Consider the following 13892-nt stretch of genomic DNA (forward strand, 5'->3'; position numbering starts at 1 on the left):
TTAGGAAGTTCATAGTGGGTGATGTTTTCAGAAAAGTGGACAAGTCAATACATAGCATGGCCAATGTGCCAGAGATGAATGAGGCTTTTGAATATGCATGATAGCTTCTGCTTGGGCAGTAGAGACAATAGGAGGGATGAATATTGGAAGCAAGTGGAGACTAAATAAGGAGAAACTTCATGGGGCAGAGGCAAAGAAATACTCAAAGATACATCTACCCTTTTACAAATACTAATGGCAGCATTCATGAGGACCAGGAAAATTCCCTCTCCAGCCCCAGTAAAAGGCTGCATACCTGTTGCAGAAAATCTCTTTGTCCACCAATTTCTTGTCCCCCTGAACCAGCTTGACTACAACCTACCCTGTTCTGTCTGGCTCTTGAGTCCCACAGATAAATCATGAGATCATGGCAACGTTTCAGGTGAATTCCAATGTGACTTCAAGTACTTCTGGAGAGTACCTGGCATTTATATTCTTCTCCTCATCCTTCTTGCCCCTCACGACTGCATTGCAAGGCACCTCAAGCTGAGTGGAAGGGAGAATTGCAAATATTTGGTCTTTTTTTTTTTTGGTAAGAAAGACCTTTTCTCTGGCCTGACCTATTACTACTGTCCAAGGCTTTGTTATTGTTGACCCTAAAGACCTTTGATCTCTGCCAGAAGATAGGAGTTATGCAGCACTATTTGTACAGTAACGTGACTCTGGGCCGTGAAGATCAGAAAGTAAACTAGACAGGCAACTTATGTGACTGGATGCATTGAAGAGGAAGGATGTTTACAACTTTCAGGCTATTACACTATGCTCAGCCTGGCACTGGACTGGCAGAGATCACCAGGACAGAGGAAGACATGATTGTTAATATTGCTCAAGGCAAGCCTAATCTAAACAGTAGTGTGAATACCTATTCATCACTAGAAATAACTGTACGTGCGGGTATGAGATTTGTTATTGGGGTGTTAGGGAGAGCAAATGGTGGTTAATATATCAGATTTCTCATGTAGACAACGTCTAAGTAATTTCTTCATTGTGTGGCCAAAGAACAGAAGCCCAAATTCCCAAGTTCTACTCTAGTGACTTAATTAGAAGAACTTCATTTGAAATTTCTACCTTTTAGGGGACAGAGATTCAACCACCCACCACAATTATAGTCTCAGACCACTGACCAGTGCATGAAAACTTCAAGATACAGAAGTTTATCTGGATAACTTTCTAGCTGATAGATCCCAACAGGAAAAAGCAAAAAACAAAAGAAAGAGATCAGACATTTAGAGATGATTGTCATTCTTTATAAAGATTAAGAAACTTGCAGCTCTTAAAAACTGCATTCCTGTATTAATCCAAAGGCCAGCCATTGTACAAGCACCCACAGTGCATGCTGCCAGACACTGCTTTGCTTGTGATCTGAGACTTGACATGAAGGGACCACCTTCTCAATGGGAGAGAGTTAATTCTTCATATTGGACCATTCTTGGGCCCCTAATAATGCTCCACTTTATGGCAAATATACAAAATTTAATTTGAAAGGAATAATGTTTACACATGATTTGCAGACTGAAAAAGAGGATAACAAGAAATGATGCGTTCTTACATTCATGTTTGCACCAGTTGGAGTGGGTAGTTGTAATCTCTGCATTTTGGGATAGGGCTTAATTATGTTTTCAGGTTTAAGGATATTTTAGAAAACAAGAAAGCTCTTATAAGAAGACGAGTCAGTCAAAGTATTTGATGAACTTCATGTTTGATTTGTTAAAGGAGCCCTAGGTAAACTGCTGAGCTAACAAGGTGAAGTTCAGAATAATGTATGAAGACAAAATGGATTTTTTCATTTTAATATATTCAAGCAGGAGAAAATAAATAATCCTGATTCTTCTAAGGAGGTGGGCAACTATAAACACATCCACTAATTTCAATGTTTTCTGGAAAAGTCAGAGCTGGTTGGCAGCCAGATGAGGAAGACTAACCACTGTTAATGACTACTTTCACCTCCCCACTCCATTATGCCTAGATCTAGCCTGAGAGCTCAGTGTCTCACTTTCATGAGCAGTATAAAATTCTGCCACAAAATTTAAATTAAAAAAAAATCAATTATTCATTGGATCCTAGTAACCAATAGTTTATTTCCCTACATTTGATTTTTTTATTCAGTGATAGTTCTGGCATCCAAAGTGGCAACTAATTGCACTGTCAATGAAATGGGATCACCACAGCACAGCCTTTATGCATTTTTCCTAATAAATGTCAGTTGAAGCTCAACCACTCACTTCACTAGTTGCTAATTTAGGCCGAATACCACCAGCTTTCTAGAGAGAGAGATTGTGGTTTTGAATAAGATTAATCTCGCAAGTGAAGTGTAACTTTCTTTTCGTTATAATAAAGGCCTTTGGTTATCCATTAAATCTGAATTGCGGGTTTAACAAACACTTGTATAAGACTCATTAATATTATCCTTCAAAATTTGATATAATTACTAATTCAATTAATGCTACTTAATAGCTTGGAAGTCAGGTCTCTTCAAAAATTCAGTTACCATAGCTTTTGCCACAGAGCAGCAGTTCTGTAATTGCAAAGCTCTTTTTCACTATGCTCCTTCAACTTAACTTTCTCCGTACAAGTCCAAAACTTGAGCTGATGTTTTTCAGATATATCACTAGTGCAGTTTGGTTGGTGCCCTAATCCATCACACCAAGTGCCTATGGCTGGAACACTTCTGATCTGCAAGTTCACAGGCCTGATTTACCCTCACTGTCATAGACAGGTGGAAATTGCACCTCCCTGCACCAGTGAAACTGCTCAGGAGATGGATTCATGACCAAGAAGGGCAGACGGTGTTTTCATCCTCACTCTCTACTTCCACTGTGGGAGGACAGCTTTAAACTATGTTTGCAGTGTTGTTGTAGTCATGTTGGTCCCAGGATATTAGTGAGAGAGGTAGGTGAGGTAATATCGTTTATTGGACCAACTTCTGTTGGTGAGAGAGACAGGTTTTCAAGCTACACAGAGCTCTTCTTCAGATCTATTACCTCACCCAGCTTGTCTAGCTTTAAAGTATGGCTGTTCTGGATGATTCCATCTGTTGGATCCCTAGCCATGCTCCTTCTGGGCTAGCACCACCCATTTCTGGTGTATACCAGTCAGCTCCAGGACTCTCAGCAGAGAAGGTTTGTGGTGCGCTCTTGGTGGACTTCCCACCTGCTACTAGAGACTCTGAACAGAGGATAGGCTGGTGGAAGGCAGCATATCCTGTGGCTGGATCAAATCTTTTCCTCTTCTGCTCAGCTCTTTCTTCTACACTGTACATCACCTTTTATACAAAGAATCACAAAGTGCTTTACAATGAGTCATCCTAACAGGTGCCAGTTTTATATCCTTAGAGAATTATTTCATGAGAGAAGTGACTGTAAATGTTGAACAGACATGATCCAGCATTAATGCCTTCTTCATCTGAAGGAGGTGAAGATCATGATGAACTCTCCTTTTCAGTAGCAGAAATATCAGAGGACAGAAAACAGCTAGATTTGGTGATCTCCATGTTATGGGAATTATTGCCCAGAAGTGGGTCAACAGCAGCTCAGGTGTCAGGAGCCATGAGCAGAAATAGACAACACAAAAATAAAAAGGTCCAAAGAAAGGCAACAAAAATGATGAGGGGACCAGAGGACTTCACATGAGGAGGAGTTAAAAAGACTAGGCCTATGTAATTTGGAGTAAGAAGAGACATAACAAAGATATTCAAATTAATGAATGAGATAGAGCAGATGAGGCAGGAACTATTATTTGTCCTCTCCCATAATGTAAGAATAATGGCCCCCCTTGAAGGTGAAAGGTAACTAATTTAAAATGAATATCATACAAAAATAGATGTGAACACAATATATCATTAACTTGTGGGAATCATGGCCAACGGACATTATTTCAGCAAATAGCCCAGCAAGATTTTAAAAAGAATGTAACCCCAGTTACATTAGCCTGAATAACTTCATATCGTATGAGTTATTAAACAGATCATCAGCTGGAATCAAGAAGAATTGGGGCTTCTGTCCTCCCTCAAAGCAACTGACACTGGGCACCTGTCAAAAACAGAATATTGGACTAGGTGGATCCTTCATTTGTTCCATTATAACTAACCCTTTGCTCCTGTGTGCTGTTACTGTAGCTATGCTATCACAAAGGAGGAATTGCCTTCAGCACAGCTATAACATATTATGCAGACTCACCTATAACTGTCTTGTACTTGGATCTGACAAACTTTTGAGTAGGATGCATCATTCAGACACCAATGGATTTAGGCTATATTTGTCTATCTATACGGGGGAATCAAAGCAACTGTTCTATTAGCTTCTGTGTCTATAGTAAGGTATGGAGACGTGTCAACAATAAGGTGGCTATGGTTAATTATAAAAGATAAATTCTCATATAGTGCAGACTCTCGAGCGTTTGGCCCAGTATAGCGAGAGTGGGATTTTGTGTGAAGTACATCATCCAAAATGAAGAAAAACATACCTGGGGAATTGGTTTGATGGGACATGCACTCATCCCACTGTCAGCAAGCCTAAGTGCCCCTGCATTCATGCATCACCAATTAGGTGCACATGCAGAGCATGCTCTACCTGAAGAAGGGGAGCTTCTAAAGATGAAGCTGACCACAAAGCAGGGAGAAGTTTGCTCAAGAGGAGAGGCTGCTAGGGAGCCCACCAATCAGGGCAGCCCAGCCTCCCCTTTGCCCCTCCCCCTCATTTAGGGCAGAGAGACACTGCAGCCCTGATTGGGGCTGCTCTAGACATCTGGTTTTCCTCAGTGTCCTGTTGCTGGACCTGCAGACCAGCGTCACAGACTGGAGGTAATTAGACTCACAGAAGACAGTGGTAGTGAGCACAACTCCAGTGGGGAACAGTGAGCTTGCCTAGGATTGGGGTTCCAGAGGGTAACCAGGGACAAAGGATATAAAGAGATGACAGCAGAGCAGAGAGCTGGCCGACTACAACTGACTACAATTCTTGAGTATCTGAAGTTTTGATTTCATTTTTTTCATGGATACCTTCAAGAACCCTGGAAAACCCTCCACTGGTGCATTTTATCTATTTAGATTGTAGGTTTTTTTGGGGCAGGGAGTCTCTTATAATGATGCTATAGTGTTTAGCAAACATGGGGCCCAATCTCACTTAGGACCTCTAAGCAGTACTAGATTACAAATAGAAATCATAGAAATGTAGGACTGGAAGGGATCTCAATAGGCCATCTAGTCCAGTGCTCTGAACTGAGGCAGGACTAAGCTCCAGTGTTTAATTACCCTTACAGTTAGGAAGTTTTTACTAATGTCTTATCTGAATTTCCCTTAATGTAATTTAAGCCCACTGCTTCTTATCCTGTCCTCAGTAGTTAAGGAGAACAGTTTATCACCCTTCTCTTTATAAGAGCAACCTTTTACATACTTGAAGACGTATGTCTCTCCACAGTCTTCTCTTCTCCAGACTAAACAAACCAAGTTTTTTCAATGTAACCTCATAGGTAAGACTCCGGGTCTGTCACAGAAGTCACGGATTCTGTGACTTTCCATGACCTCCATGACTTCTGTCGCAGCCAGTGTGGCTGACCCCAGGGCCACCTAAGCAGCCACACTGGGGTCCAGCCACACCGACTGCTGCTGGAACGGCCCTGGGGCTAGCTACTTGGGCGGCCCCTGGGGCCAGCCGCATTGGCACTGCTGGAGTGGCCCTGGGGCCAGCTGCACCAGCCACTGCTCAAGCAGCCCTGGGCAGCTGGCCCTGGGGACTGCCTGAGCAGCAGTCCCAGAGGTGTCAGCAGCAGTGGCAGGTGGGCGGCCCCTGTCAGCTACTGGCCCTTTACCCCCACCCTCCCCCCGAGCAGCGCCCCTCACCCCCAAGCTAAGATTTAGTCAGAGGTATATAGTACAAGTCATGGACAGATCACAGGCTGTGAATTTTTGTTTATTGCCTGTGACCCGTCCATGACTTTTCCTAAAAATACCAATGACTAAATCATAGCCTTACTCATAGGTCATGTTTTCTACACCTTTAATCATTTCTGTTTCTCTCCTCTGGACTTTCTCCAATTTTTCCACATCTTTCCCGAAGTGTGGAGTCCAGAATTGGACACAGTACTCCAGTTGGGGCCTTATCAGGGCTCAGTAGAATAGAAGAATTACTTCTTGTGTCTTGCTTACAACACTCCTGCTAATACATACCAGAATGATGTTGGCTTTTTTTGCAACAGTTTTACACTGTTGATTCATATTTAAAAATTGTGATCCACTATAACCCCCAGATCCTTCTCTGCAATACTCCTTCCTAGGCAGTCATTTCCCATTTTGTATTTGTGCAATTGATTATTCCTTTCTAAATGGAGTACTTTGCATTTGTCCTTATTGAATTTCATCCTATTTATTTCAGACCATTTCTCCAGTTTGTCAAGATCATTTTGAGTTCTAATGCTGTCCTCCAAAGTACTTACAACTCCTCCCAGCTTCATATCATTCATAAACTTTATAAGTGTACTCTCTATGCCACTGTCCAAATCACTTATGAAGACATTGGATAGAACTGGACCCAGGACAAATCCCTGCAGAACCCCACTGGATATGACCTTTCAGCTTCACTGTAGCCATTGATGTAAGGGACCAGGGCATAGGTGGTCTGGCCTAGCAATCACAACTGATCTGAGGTCCACACATCAGGGACAGTAGTCAATTAGCAGGGGTTGGAGAAATTGTTAGAGCCAAGTTCAATAAGCAAGAGTTGGGGTCAAAGTCAGCCTGGGGTCAGATACCAGAGATTGGGAGACGAGCTGTTGTCTGGAGTCTAGCAGGCCTGAATGACAACTTAGTGGGGCACCCTCCAGGGTTAAGTAGGACATTTGGCCAATCAGAGGGCTGCAGAGTACCATCACGCTTGGTACTTTGGGCGGTACTTCCTGAGGCACCAACTCTCCACAGTGCTCCCTGGCTGTGATTCTGCATGGCCTCCTGGTGGCACTGTGGGACCCTCAGCCATCCCAGGCTCTAACCCATGGATCCTTACAAATGGTAACTATTCTCTGTGTACAGTTGTTGAACCAGCTGTGCACCCACCATATAGCAGGCTCATCCAGGCTGTTTCCCTAGTTTGTTTATGAGAAGCTCATGTGAGACAATATCAAAAATCTTTCTACTCTCAACATACATCAAACCTACTTAATAAAAGGTTTCAGAGTAGCAGCCGTGTTAGTCTGTATTCGCAAAAAAGAAAAGGAGTACTTGTGGCACCTTAGAGACTAACAAATTTATTTGAGCATAAGCTTTCGTGAGCTACAGCTGAATTGGAATTAATTTGCAAACTGGATACAATTAACTTATGCTTGAATAGAGACTGGGAGTGGATGAGTCATTACATAAAGTAAAACTATTTCCCCATGTTATTTCTCCCTCCACCCCACCCCCGACTGTTCCTCAGACGTTCTTGTTAACTGTTGGAAATGGCCCACCTTGATTATCACCACAAAAGGTTTTCCTCCTTCCTCCCCTCCTTCCTGCTGGTAATAGCTCATCTTAAGTGATCACTCTCCTTACAGTAAAAAGAAAAGGAGTACTTGTGGCACCTTAGAGACTAACAAATTTATTAGAGCATAAGCTTTCGTGAGCTACAGCTCACTTCATCGGATGCATTCGATGTAGCTCACGAAAGCTTATGCTCTAATAAATTTGTTAGTCTCTAAGGTGCCACAAGTACTCCTTTTCTTTTTTGTGAATACAGACTAACACGGCTGCTACTCTGAAACCTGTTATTATGCAAGGCACTGAATTTAGCCGTATGGAGTGGAAATCTATCAACTTCATGAAAAAACTCGTACAGATACAGACAGACATCTTCCTCTCCAAATGCAAACAGATGGACATCATACTAAAAGGACTGAAGGTAAAAAATCCATTACAATCTACATACCACACAGACTATGCTGACAGCTTGTGCCACACACTCTCAAAGAAACTTCAGAACCACCTGATCAACATCCTCTACAGCAAACAGGGAAAGATTAAGAATGAGCTCTCAAAACTGGATACTCGCATAAACTACCAACCTTCCACACAAACTTCCTCGTGGCTGGACTTTACAAAAACTAGACAAGCCATCAACAACACACATTTTGCTTCTCTACCAAAGAAAAAGGACACTAAACTCTCGAAACTACTTCATGCCACAAGGGCCACAACAGTGGTTCCCTTAACCCAGCAATATTGTTAATCTGTCCAACTATACTCTTAGCCCAGCAGAAGAATCTGTCCTATCTCGGGGCCTCTCCTTTTGCCCCTCCACCCCCACGAACATGATACAGTTCTGTGGTGACCTAGAATCCTATTTTCGACGTCTCTGACTCAAGGAATATTTCCAACACTCCTCTAACCAATGTATTAACCCATAGGGACCTTCCTACCAACACTACAAAAACAAGGATTCTGGGTGGACTCCTCCTGAAGGTCGAAAAAACAGACTGGACTTCTACATAGAGTGCTTCCGCCGATGTGCACGGGCTGAAATTGTGGAAAAGCAGCATCACTTGCCCCATAACCTCAGCCGTGCAAAACACAATGCCATCCACAGCCTCAGAAACAACTCTGACATCATAATCAAAAAGGCTGACAAAGGAGGTGCTGTCGTCATCATGAATAGGTCGGAATATGAACAAGAGGCTACTAGGCAGCTCTCCAACACCACTTTCCACAAGCCATTACCCTCTGATCCCACTGAGGGTTACCAAAAGAAACTACAGCATTTGTTCAAGAAACTCCCTGAAAAAGCACAAGAACAAATCTGCACAGACACACTCCTGGAACCCTGACCTGGGTATTCTATCTGCTACCCAAGATCCATAAACCTGAAAATCCTGGCCACCCCATCATCTCAGGCATTGGCACCCTGACAGCAGGATTGTCTAGCTATGTAGACTCCCTCCTCAGACCCTATGCTACCAGCACTCCCAGCTATCTTCGAGATACCACTAACTTCCTGAGGAAACTACAGTCCATCGGCGATCTTCCTAAAAACACCATCCTAGCCACTATGGATGTAGAAGCCCTCTACACCAACATTCCACACAAAGATGGACTACAAGCCGTCAGGAACAGTATCCCCGATACTGTCACGGCTAACCTGGTGGCTGAACTTTGTGACTTTGTCCTCACCCATAACTATTTCACAATGTATACTTTCAAATCAGCGGCACTGCCATGGATACCCGCATGGCCCCACAGTATGCCAACATTTTTATGGCTGACTTAGAACAACGCTTCCTCAGCTCTCGTCCCCTAATGCCCCTACTCTACTTGCGCTACATTGATGACATCTTCATCATCTGGACCCATGGAAAAGAAGCCCTTGAGGAATTCCACCAGGATTTCAACAATTTCCATCCCACCATCAACCTCAGCCTGGACCAGTCCACACAAGAGATCCATTTCCTGGACACTACGGTGCTAATAAGTGATGGTCACATAAACACCATCCTATACCAGAAACCTACTGACTGCTATTCCTACCTACATGCCTCTAGCTTTCATCCAGATCATACCACATGATCCATTGTCTACAGCCAAGCTCTACGATATAACAGCATTTGCTCCAACCCCTCAGACAGAGACAAACACCTACAAGATCTCTATCATGCATTCTTACAACTACAATACCCACCTGCTGAAGTGAAGAAACAGATTGATAGAGCCAAAAGAGTACCCAGAAGTCACCTACTACAGGACAGGCCCAACAAAGAAAACAACAGAACGCCACTAGCCATCACCTTCAGCCCCCAACTAAAACCTCTCCAACGCATCATCAAGGATCTACAACCTATCCTGAAGGACGACCCATCACTCTCACAGATCTTGGGAGACAGGCCAGTCTTTGCTTACAGACAGCCCCCAACCTGAAGCAGATACTCACCAGCAACCACACACCACACAACAGAACCACTAACCCAGGAACCTATCCTTGCAACAAAGCCCGTTGCCAACTCAGTCCACATATCTATTCAGGGGACACCATCATAGGGCCTAATCACATCAGCCACACTATCAGAGGCTCGTTCACCTGCGCATCTACCAATGTGATATATGCCATCATGTGCCAGCAATGCCTCTCTGCCATGTACATTGGTCAAACTGGACAGTCTTTACGTAAAAGAATGAATGGACACAAAACAGACATCAAGAATTATAACATTCAAAAACCAGTCAGAGAACACTTCAATCTCTCCAGTCACACGATTACAGACCTGAGAGTGGCTATCTTTCAACAAAAAAACTTCAAAAACAGACTCCAACGAGAGACTGCTGAATTGGAATTAATTTGCAAACTGGATACAATTAACTTACGCTTGAATAGAGACTGGAAGTGGATGAGTCATTACATAAAGTAAAACTATTTCCCCATGTTATTTCTCCCCCCCACCCCACCCCACCCCACACTGTTCCTCAGACATTCTTGTTAACTGCTGGAAATGGCCCACCTTGATTATCACCACAAAAGGTTTTCCTTCTTCTCCCCATCCTTCCTGCTGGTAATAGCTCATCTTAAGTGATCACTCTCCTTACAGTGTGTATGATAAAACCCATTGTTTCATGTTCTCTGTGTGTGTATATACATCTCCCCACTGTATTTTCCACTGAATGCATCCGATGAAGTGAGCTGTAGCTCATGAAAGCTTATGCTCAAATAAATTTGTTAGTCTCTAAGGTGCCACAAGTACTCCTTTTCTTTTTTATCACACCTACTGTTTCCCTCCCTATCCACACGGCTTGTTACCCTGTCAAAGAAAGCTATTAGGTTTGACATGATTTGTTCTTGACAAATCCATGTTGACTGTTACTGGTTATCATCTAGGTACTTATAAATTAATTTTTTGATTATTTGCTCCATTATCTTACTGGGTACCAAAGTTAAGCGAGGTTGTCCTCATTGCCCTTTTTATAGATAGATGCTATATTTTCCCTTTTACAATCTTCCATGATCTTTCCTGTCCTCCATGAGTCCTCAAAGATAATCGCTAATGACTCAGAGGTCCTCAGCCAATTTCTTAAGTATTCTAGGTTGTATTTAGTCAGGCCCTGCCGACTTGAAGACATCAAACTTGTCTAAATAATTCATAACTTGTTCTTCCCTATTTTAGCATCAGACCCTACCCCTTTTACACTGATGTTCACCAGGTTAGTTGTCTGATCACTGTTAACCTTTTTGGTGAAAACTGAAACAAAGGCATTTAACACTTCAGACATTGCTCTGTTTTCTGTTATTGTCTTTCCCTCTTTATTCAGTAACGGGCCTGCCCTGTTCTTGGTCTTCCCCTTGCTTCTAATGTATTTGTAGAATGTTTTCTTGTTACCCTTTATGTTTCTAGCTAGTTTGATCTCATTTTGTGCCTTGGCCTTTCTAATTTTGTCCCTACATGCTTATATTGGTTCTTTTTACATTCATCCTTTGTAATTTGACCTAGTTTCCAATTTTTGTATGACTCTTTTTTGACTAGTAGGTCACTGTAGATCTTCTGGTTAAGTCAGCATGGTCTCTTACAATACTTCCTATCTTTCCTACACACTGGGACAGTTTGCTCTTGTGCCCTTAATGTCTCTTTAAAAAACTTCCAACTCTCCTGAACTCTTTTTTCTCCTTAGACTTGCTTCCCAAAGGATCCTACCTACCAATTCTCTGAGGTTGCTAAAGTCTGCCTTCTCAAACCTCATTGTCTTTATTATGCCGTTTTCTTTCCTATCAATCCTTAGAATCATGTGAACTCTTATTTCCACACAAGCTGCCTTCCACCTTCAAATTCCCAATCAATTCCTCCCTATTTGTCAAAATCAAATCTAGAGTAGTCTTTACCCAGTCTCTTTCTCCACTTACTGCAATAAATAGTTGTCTCCAATGCATTCCAAGAATTTATTGGATAATATGTGTCCTGTTGTATTATTTTCCCAACAGATGTCTGGGTAGCTGAACTCCCTCATCACAACCAAGTCCTGTGTTTTGGATCATTTTTCTAGTTGTTTAAAAAAAGCCACATCCACCTCTTCTTCCTGGTTAGGCGGTCTATAGTAGATCCCTACCATGACATCACCCTTGTTTTTCATTTCTTTAATCTTTACCCAAAGACTTTCAACAGGTCTGCCTCCCTTTTCTATCTCAACCTCAGTGCAGGTGTTTACATCTTTGATATACAAGGCAACACCTCTTCCCTTTTTCCCCTGCTTGTTCTTCCTGAACAAGCTGTACCCTTCTATACCAATATTCCAGTTTATCCCACCAAGTCCTGTGATGCCAACTATGCCATAGTTGTCTTCACTAATATTTCTAGTTCTTCCTGTTTATTCTCCACACTTTTTGCATTAATATACAAACATCTAAGATGTTCATTTGATTTCCCCTCTGCATTCCCTCTTGTCTCTTCTTTGTCCCTGCCTTGATTGTCCATGTTCTGACCCTTCACCTAGCCTCCCTGTTTTGAACTCACCTATGGGCTTTTGTCTTCTGCCCCAATCAAACCAACCTTACAGCCCACCTCCCTAGGTTAGCTAATTTGTATCTAAAGATACTCTTCCCTTTCTTGATAGGTAGACCCCATCTCTGCTCAGCAGTCATTCTTTTTGGAACAGCACCACATGATCAAGGAAACTGAAGCCCTTCTAGTGATATCTTCTGCACACCGAAGCATTCACCTGCAAGGACGTGTCTGGCTCTGTCTGAGTCCCTGCCCTTGACTGAATGGATCAATGAGAACACCACCTGTGCCCTCACCTCCTTCACCCTCACTCAGGGTCATACCTTGCAGTATCATTAGAGCACACATGGATGAGCAGCATGGGGTAGTAGTCAGGGGGCTGGATGATCTTTGGCAAACCTTCCGTAATGATTCAGATACAGGTCCCTGGCAGGCAGAATACCCCAGGATGCCAGGTCAGGCCAGCAGATGGATGCATCCGTCCACCTTAGAAGGGAGTCACAGACCATCACAGCCCTTTGTTTCCTTTGGGGAGTGGTGGTCGTGATTCTTCCCTCTTGGGGTACATGGCTTCTTCTTCTCCTCCATCTTTGGGGGAGACTCCTCATGACCCTTATTACTAAGGCAGCATACAGACTATTTATCTTTATGGAGGGTAGACTGGGAGCAGGAGTGGACTACTACTTATTGCCAAAAGTAATCAGCAGCTAGCTTCCTCCCTGTGAAGTAGCAGTTTCTTCCCCCACCCTCTCCACCCCTAGTAGTGCAACTGCATTCCTCTCCAGTTAGATTGCTTCCTCAACCTTGCGGGTCTCCATATGCGTATTGTGAATTAATTCCTCATGTGGACAGATACTCACTGCCTGGCCACCTCCTCCTGTAGCTCTCCCACCTGCTTCCTGAGAAATTTTATCAGTAGGAACTCTCACACTAGATGGTGTCCGCAACCTGGCTTTCTGTAAGTGGGAAATGCAGGCCACAGTCTCTGCAAATCCACACCAGGACCTGGGTAGAGGTATCCGTGATCAGATTCTCTGTTAGGACACGGGCGCAGGAGCCAAGAACAGTGTTGGCATTGATAATGCCACCTTTCCAAAGCATGATGATTTTATTCTCTCTCCTTCCTACAAATTTCTTCTCAAACTGCTGTTTACTAGCTCCCCTTGGTCGCTTAGCATCTGACTTTTACCCCTTCTCTCCCAGGTCAACCTTGCCCCCTTATCAACACAACAGCAGAAGGGAAGTCACAAGGATGATCAAGGGTCAAAGGATAGAAGGCTAGAGCCTTGCTAGTGCACACTCAGCTAGTGCACACTTGCTAGTGCACACTCAGCCTCTGCCCCCCCATCCTCAAAAACACAATCCCTAACAAACCACACTGTAAACTTTAAGCAACCCAAAAGAGAAACCAAACA

At 43.1% G+C, this 13892-nt stretch overlaps 1 protein-coding gene across 4 annotated transcripts in view; it reads right to left on the reverse strand.

Annotated features, from left to right (window-relative positions):
- TFEC (transcription factor EC) overlaps positions 1-13892 on the reverse strand; it is a 209602-nt gene that overhangs the window by 135053 nt on the left and 60657 nt on the right. The gene's annotated exons all lie outside the window — the stretch shown is intronic.

The sequence above is a fragment of the Dermochelys coriacea genome, chromosome 1 (genome assembly GCF_009764565.3).
Source record: "Dermochelys coriacea isolate rDerCor1 chromosome 1, rDerCor1.pri.v4, whole genome shotgun sequence".
NCBI lineage: Eukaryota > Metazoa > Chordata > Testudines > Dermochelyidae > Dermochelys > Dermochelys coriacea.